The sequence below is a fragment of the Pteropus vampyrus genome, unplaced genomic scaffold (assembly GCF_000151845.1).
Source record: "Pteropus vampyrus isolate Shadow unplaced genomic scaffold, Pvam_2.0 Scaffold82, whole genome shotgun sequence".
Taxonomy (NCBI): domain Eukaryota; kingdom Metazoa; phylum Chordata; class Mammalia; order Chiroptera; family Pteropodidae; genus Pteropus; species Pteropus vampyrus.
In genome coordinates, this window is record NW_011888863.1 from 3,329,798 (window position 1) to 3,336,976 (window position 7,179).

General features: G+C 35.7%; 1 protein-coding gene and 1 pseudogene across 4 annotated transcripts in view; one reads left to right on the plus strand and one right to left on the minus strand.

The window, feature by feature from the left end:
• The window catches only part of ARNTL2 (aryl hydrocarbon receptor nuclear translocator like 2), a 67,642-nt gene extending 64,849 nt beyond the window's left edge, over positions 1–2,793 (plus strand). For all 4 annotated transcript variants that reach the window (XM_011363093.2, XM_023532370.1, XM_023532372.1 and 1 more), the window contains one exon: positions 5–2,793. The gene's annotated coding sequence lies outside the window, so the exon portion shown is untranslated. The remainder of the gene's footprint in view (positions 1–4) is intronic.
• Positions 2,794–4,434: 1,641 nt separating this feature from the next.
• Positions 4,435–4,553, minus strand: LOC111741858 (annotated as a pseudogene).
• Positions 4,554–7,179: the final 2,626 nt, after the last annotated feature.

Sequence of the window (7,179 nt, forward strand, 5' to 3'; positions counted from 1 at the left end):
ACAGGTTTTTGATGCTGAAAAGGTATGTAGTAACTGATTAGTCTTAAAGGAAGAAACTGGCCCAGGCAGATTGTCTTGTATAAAGTCACAATTAAGTTCACATATTTTTTAAACGTTTGATGTGTATAATCCAATTCTACACATTTGGAAAAGTAGTGATAGGCTAGGAAACTAGTAGGGAAACCTTGAAGCTCAGATGTGGGATTCAGATATAATTCTCTTTCTCTAGATGGTTCTATACCTTACCAGCAGATTTCCCTCAGAGAAAGTCACCAAAACAAAGCATTGTGTTGATCTTGCCTATTTCTTTAGGCTGTAAGTAATAGATTGAACTTTCATCAGATGCATTAAATGGCAAACATACCAACAGGCGATAACCAGAAGCATATGCTCCATTCAAGTGTGATATTAGCAGTGCCTCTGTGGACAAGAATATATTGGCACATTATCCTCTTAAGCCAATACAATGTTCCAGCAATGTCAGAGGGCAGTACCACTCCTGGTTCTGATAGTTTAGGACTTGAGACACTCAGGTATAGAATAAGCCAAAGAAACTCTACAAGATGAGGGAGACTGGTTTACAGTAGCCTGAGCATGATAGTTAGGTTTGAGGAAGCATGAATGATCAAATCTGTTTTCTAAGTCAGGCAGAGGGGCCTGCCTACAAACATAACACTTTAGGGGTCTGAACCATTGCAGGTTAAACTTGGCCTTCAGAATTGACCTAAGCCAGAAGTAGCAGGATGATAGGTCATTGTAGCTAAATGGCCTCAAAAGCAGATGAGGCAAACCTTCATGATGCAAGGATCTGAGAGGCAGAGTTTCTAGTAGCAAGCCACTGCTACCTTACAGAGTCGCAATTTTTTTCTCTTTGCAAGAGGAGTTGTTCCATAGACCAGTTGGCAGATAACCAATTGAATGCTCTGATCCTTTAAAAATTCACTCCAATATTTTTCTGTAGATCTTGCCCTGGACCCAAAATCCAGTCCACACATTAGATGATACTATTGCTCTCCCAAGTTTAGGGTTTTCTTCAAAATGCATTCTATTTGCATTTGATTGCTATTAGGAGTGACAGATATTTTTATGGTTTTACTGGATATTTTCCCTCCTACCAATTAATTTCTTGCATTTTGGTGTAAAATCTCTGTACACTGACTGAAAGCATCAAAAAAAGGTACTCAATTTTTTTTTTTTTTTAAATAAGAATTACCTACAGCAATGTAGTGGGGTGGGAGGAGTGCCTAGAATCAGAAGAGCCCACTCAGCCTAAATTTAGCTGTGTGACTGCAAGCAAGCCATTTAAACTCTTTGTACCTCAGTTTTCTTGTTTGTAACAAGAGATTTGGTCTCTGAGTTTACTTCCAGTTCTGATTCTGTGATTCTGATCCACAGAACTTGAGTGTTAGGGTCAGACTCTAGAGCTGTATTGTTCAGTGTGATAGCCAGTAGCCACGTGGGACTGTTGAGCACTTGAAATGTAGCTAATGCAAATAGAGATGGGCTATAAATATAAATTGCATATCAGATTTCAAACACTTAGTATAAAAAAGAATGTAAAATATATTAATTTTATATTGATTACATGTTCAGATAATATTTAAGATATACTGAATTAAAGCATTAATTTTTTTAATTTTTACTTTTCTAATGTGGCTACTAGAAAATTTAAAATTACACATGGGGCACTTATATATTTCTGTTAGACAGCTCTGTTCTAGAATATTTTATTAAGTGAATATTATTGAAGTAGACCAAAGCTTATGCTATAAGTATGCTATTTACCTCTAAATACTGTTTTAAAAAACAATTGTGCATTGATCCTTGATTTAGTACAATCAAATAACTGAAGCTCTGTGTAAAAATTTTAAACTTTTGAAACTAGTAAACTTGAAAATGTGATCAGATGTTTTATTACAGAATGATAGCTTGAAATTAAATAAAACTTGAGGTATATGTTGACAACCTATGGTAGTCACTAAACTTGGAAATCCATTGAAAAACAAAAGACAAACAGGAAAATAAAGAATAGAGACTTTTGGTAAATAAATGGGATTAAAATACTTAATTACAGTGTCACCATTGGGGAAAGGCTGTTTTTGAGTCAGATTCTTTGACGAATCTCTGTAGAGTCTGGGCCACAAGTAAATGAAATAGCCACTATCTAGTTGTCAGACCATATTCAGTGTTAGATCCCACTCCAAAGTATCTACCACTCAGGTGGGTCATTGTGGGCTCTGGAATTGGAGATTCAGATTTGCCAAGTGTAGTGTTAAGAGCAGAACAAGGCTGACACAGAATAATCAGAAGCCATAAAAAGCAAAAACAAAAACAAAACAAACCCTGCTAAGTGGCCACTAGGTGTCACTTTTTCATTTCTACAGTTCTTTGTTCTCAGGTTAATTTTTCCAAGTTCCATGGAACCGAGAAGAGGCATTTATAATTTTTTTATTATGTCTGCCTCTCTGGTATAGGTTGTTATATGAGAAATGCTTTTTGAGAGAAAGTTCTTCCCACATAATATAAAAGCTTTGGTTTAGGGAGCTTTCCAGATGTGGCTCTAGTAAAAAAGCTGACCTTAGAAAGAAAACCCGTCCAAATGAATATGCTCTCTGACTCAGTTGAGAGTGTATGGTGTGCGTCTCACTGCTCATACAGTCTTGAGTTTAGCTTTGTCTTTTATACAATTTTTAGCTTTTTCCAGTTCACTTGTGTTTGTCTGTATTTTGGTATTTTTAAATTTTGTGATAAATAATGAAAAGAGTGAAATTAAACTATATTTTATAATAATGACCAGTTTGGAGTTTTTTATTTAATATATTAAAATTCCTTCAAGAAGTATTTCCTTTCACTGCTTTCTGAAGTTGAAACATAGACTAGGTAGAAGATGAGTGTTCTCAAATCACTGGGTATAGAGGTATATTGAACTACGTCACTATATACATTTTTAGGTGTATTCATCACGGTATGCTAACTGCTATAATAACCAAAATCTCAGTGGCTTAACCAAGTAAAGGTTCCTTTCTGCTCATGTCACAGTCCAATGTAATCGATGCTGTCTGTCTCTCTATCGTCTCCTTCCTCCCTGCTTCTTCATTTTTCTATCTCTCAGTTTTGCTTTTTTCTAAGCTAGTTTTATCCTCTGGTGGATCATAATGACACTCAGAAGCTCCCAGCACATTATTATTATTATATGTGGCAATATAAGTAAAAACAGAGCTTCTTTAATTCACACAAAAATGTCCATCGATTCGGCCTCTAGATTAATTTGGTTCACATGGTTAACAGGCTAGAATCTACAAATTGGCCAGCCTTTGGTCACATGCCCAAACCTAGATTTAAAGGCATTCTTGAAACGGAAGTCATGTCAAAAATAGCCAACTGTCTGACATGCTAGGCCCAGGGAAGGAATGGGGATGTATGCAGAAAGGACAATGGAAAACCTATAATTGATCATAGTTGATGATTTCCTAGGACTATGGGTTTAGTTATGTGAGCCTCTAGTCTCTTTGTTTTGGTTATTTTATTTGGGAGAGTGGTGGAGTGGAGCAGCAAGTTATATACACATTTTTAACCTTGGCCACATTTTCTGGGTAATATCCAGCCACTGGTCACTTTGGAGGACTGTCCATTGCTTAAGGTAAGTGTGTTCTGAGAGAGTCAATAAAGAATTATCTGAAATCCTTGTCTAGCTATGTTTTTCTGGCATTTGATTTACAGTTCCTTAGGCAGTCCTAGTTCTTGGCTGACCGTTGGGTGTATTTCCCACATTTACCCATGTGCAGGGAGAAATCTGTTGCATTTTAACTTGAGAATAAATATGTTAAAATAATTTTTGTGATAAAATATATTTTTTAAAAGGCGACACTAAAATGAGAAGTCTAGATTATGTAAGCTTATGACTTAGTAGAACTCTTAGAAATCTCATTTAATACTTGCTTGAGTGAGCAATAACCCAAAAAGCTTCCCATCTATCTACCAGAATTGACATCTAGACCAATAGCACAAAGTACCTGACTTTTTAATTATTTAGGAGCCCATAGTGTCCTATTTGATTTAACAGAGATCAGGAAAAGCAGTTATCATGCCTGAAATATTCATTCCGGGTGGTGGTAGGGGGGATGGATATGAATTAGATTATATGTAAAATAAAATTTATAATATTCACTGTAGAATAAAGGCTATTCTATTTCTTTATAATAACATTAGTAGCATATTTTTAGTTTTCTAATTATAATAACAACCGTATATTCATTGTTGAAAATTCAGGAATACAGAAAAGGGCTATAATTTCACCACTTAGTGAAAAATCATAATTAACACGGGTATTTCTTTATCTTTTTCTAGGCCTTTATATAGGCGAAGCAACCTTTGGTTGACCTCACAGATTGCAAGGACCTTGTCAGCTTACAATCCCTTATTTTTTATATTTTATGCCTACAGCACGTGATCTTCCTAGGTGGTCTCTCATCCAAGTACTAACCAGGCCCAACCCTGCTTAGCTTCCAAGATCAGATGGGATTGGGCTTGTTCAGGGTGGCATGGCCATAGACAATTCTCCTCTTTAATCTGCTCCCCGCCCCACACACACTTCCACCCCTGACCTATGGATGTTGCCATTTCCCCTTAAGAACTGGATCTCTGAAGGCGGGGCGTCTCCTCCCACATGCTCGGGGAGTTCACCCGGGATCTGGAGCACCTAGGGGGCCTGGCGCACCCAGGGGTAAGGTCCGTGGCTCTACCTGGAGCGTGAACCCAGGACCTTCTTCATGTAAAGCAGAAGTGCTAACCACTACACTATGGAGCCACCTCCAACAAAATATTTTTAAATCTTTTTTGTAGCCAATTATTTTGTAGTTATAGTTCTAAATATGCTTCTATTGCCACTTCCCGATTTACCTAGAATGGGTATGGAACAGGAAGCCAACGATTTATTTAAATATTCCCCTTTTATGGAACATTAGGGTGTTTGGAAAGTTTAAATATTATGGGTAATATGTCAGTTAACATCTGTCTACATAAATATTTTGCTATTTTGTTTAGGATGAATTTCTTGAAGTGTAGTTACAGATCAAAATTGCTCAATTGTCCTACAGAAAGTTTATATACAATGCTCTTTCCAGAGTTAATTTTTCTGGGGTTAAATATGTTTTTTATTCTTAATTTTGTTTTATGCACAGAAAGAACCCCCTTCCAAGATCAAATAAATATACACCTATGTTTTTTCCTAGGTGTCATGTGGTTTCATAGTTTTATACTAAAGGTTTTGATTTAGCCAGTTTATTTTAGTCTATAATGATATAGAAGTCCTCTTTTTCTTTCCAAAATATTAACCACTTGCCCTATAGCCATTCAGTGACTACTCCTTTTTCATTGATTTGAAATGTTACATTTACCAATTATTAAGTTCTTATGTTATTCTGGGATCCGTTTGGAAAGGAGGTGGTGGTGGGTAAGGAGGGACTCCTAATCTATTGAATTCATCTGGCTGTCTATTCTTTTACAAGTACCAACTGTTTAATTAAATGTAATAAAGTTTGATACTGACCTTTCTATTATGTATAGTGTATCACCTTTTTTTCTGAAAGTTTCAGAGTGTGCCACTCCAAAATAAGCTACTTTGGCATGTTATTTTGAGCTTAAGGTGCTTGAGAGACAGAAGATGCAGGACAGTCTCTGTGCCCTTTTCTATGTAAAAGCAGGACATAAAATTTTCCCTGAGAAAGATCCCCTCCCTGCACCAGGAAGAGAAGAACATCCTTATTACCAGAGACTGGGATGCTGAAATGGACCTGCACAAATAGACCCGATCTTCCATGTATTTCCTAGTCACTATCCTACAATTTATACTGACCCTAGCCCAAGCTCCTTTGTCTTGTTACATAACCTCAATTTTCTTTCTTTGAGCAAAAAGGTATATACATGTTGGGGCCTAATGGCTTCTTCAGGTCTTCATTTTCCTTCTGAAGACTCCATATACACAAGCACAAAAATGAGTTTGTATACTTTTCAACTGTAAATTTGTCTTATGTCAGCTTAATTCTTAGGCCAGTTAAAAGACCTAAGAAGGTAGGAGGAAATTTCCCTCCCAACCACACACTTTTTCCTAATTTTCTGAAAAGTTTTAAAAATAGAAAATATATTTCTACATATTTATAAATTTATGAATACTGGCTTTTTCTGATTTAATACTTCTTTAACTTTTTAATTTCACACTACAAATAGATCGCTTACATCAATTAATCATACTTATGTTACAACTAAGTCGGGAATGGCACTAATGTGTTTAGTGTTCTACGCTTTTGTTATATATAGAATACATTTATTCTTGGAACAATCTGTCCAATCCTGCAATCTGCATTCTCTTGAGTTGTTGCAATTCTGAGGGAATATGAATAAAATCTAAATTTCATTAAATTCTTACTATGGCAGGCACAGTTTCTGAGCATGTATTAATTTAAGCCTCCTAACAACCCTAAAGATAAATGCTGGTCTTAATCCATTTCCACATGAGAAAACTGAGGCTCAGAGAGTTAAATAACTTGACAGTGTTACCCGGCTCATAATGTATGGAGTCAGAATCAAGACCAAAGCAACCTGGACTGGTGCTCTTAACCTTGCATTTTGGTAAACTCTTTGATTTATTCTCAAGGTCTTTCTACCTTTCCTCAACCCCCCTCAATATAATACAAAAATTTTATTTTTTAAATTGTAAAACATACATAACAAAATTTACTATTTAACCATTTTAAAGTGTATAGTTCAGTATGGTTAACTATATTAACATTGTTGTATAATAGAGCTCTAGAATATTTTCATCTTGCAAGACCGAAACTATGCCCATTGAACTAGAACAAATAGTACTAAAATTTATATGGAATCACAAAGGACCACAAATAGCCAGAGCAATCTTGAGAAAGAATAAAGTTGGATGTATAACATTCCCTAATTTCAAACTCTACTACTATAATAAAGCTATAATAAAACATTATGGTACTGGCACAAAAACAGACACACAGATCAATGGAACAGAATAGCCCAGAAATAAACCCTTGCTTATATGGTCAACTAATCTATGACAAAAGAAGCAAAAATATACAACAGAGAAACAAATCTTCAACAAGGGTGTTGGGAAAATTGGAGAGATACATGCAAAAAAATGAAACCACTGTCTTAAAC